We start from the raw sequence: 1,096 nt of genomic DNA on the forward strand, positions 1-1,096 counted from the left end.
AGGGTAATCTTCCCCACCAGCCACCAGGGATAGGACAGGACCCACAATGGGGATGCAGGGGCGGGGGCGGGGGGCACCCTTCCCCCAGGGGAACAGCACACAAAGGGCATGAGAGCCCTGGTGGTGTGAAGGGCTCTGTGCCTCCCCCACACCCCTAGCACGACTCCACCTCTTGGTGCTGGTGGGGGCCCAGAATAGGAAGCTTCAGAAGGTACTTTTCCCGAATCAGATCTGAGGATGCTCGAGGAGAGAAGCAGTGGGGTTGGGGACTAGGCTGGGAGGGGAGTGGGGGTTCTCCTGCGTGTGTCACCCTGGGCTGCCCCCTCCTCCCAATTCTTCTCAGGCACTGTGATGCCCATCTGCCATTTTGGAGGACTTGGGCAGTGCCTGCAGCTCCACTCTCTCAGGTCCAGATGGCCATCCCATCCGTTCCTCGCTCTATTCCCCCCACTGGCCTCACCCCCTGGCCCACTCAGATCAAGGGCCTGGGCAAAAGCCAACAGTGCCTCCCAGCACCTTCTCCTTCCAGAGAAGAGGGTCCTTGGTTGTCATGGAGACCAGACCTGCCCATCATCCCTCAGCCTTCCTGCAGGGAGGGAGGCAAATAGCTGGGGTGGGCGTCTGGATGATGGACAGATATCCAGATAAAGATAGCAGAAAAAAATGCCTACCTCCCCCAAAGACAAACACACACACACACACACACACACACACACACACACACACAAGACATCTAGAGCTTGAGAAGGCATAGGCAGAGAGCACGAGGTTTGCTGTCACTGTGATCCATTTTTTTGTACGGAATTGAGTGAGTGTCAGCAGGGATGTATTCACGTGCAGGACCGTGTGTCTGTGTGAGTGGGACACGTTTCAGTGAGTCTGCATGTACAAGACCAGCTTTATCCTGCTCGTGTGTTTGGCAGGCCTGTGTGTGTAGCAGTATGTGAGAATGTGTGAATAGTAAAGAATGTGCCTATGAGTGTGAGCATGAGTGTGCTGTGCACACACAGTGAATGTGGATGAGTTGGAAGTTATCGGTGCCCTGTTATCTCTATTATCCACTGACCTTGTCCCCAGTGTGAGCTACTTGGGACTC

This window comes from Budorcas taxicolor, chromosome 10, assembly GCF_023091745.1.
Source record: "Budorcas taxicolor isolate Tak-1 chromosome 10, Takin1.1, whole genome shotgun sequence".
NCBI classification, from domain to species: Eukaryota; Metazoa; Chordata; class Mammalia; order Artiodactyla; family Bovidae; genus Budorcas; species Budorcas taxicolor.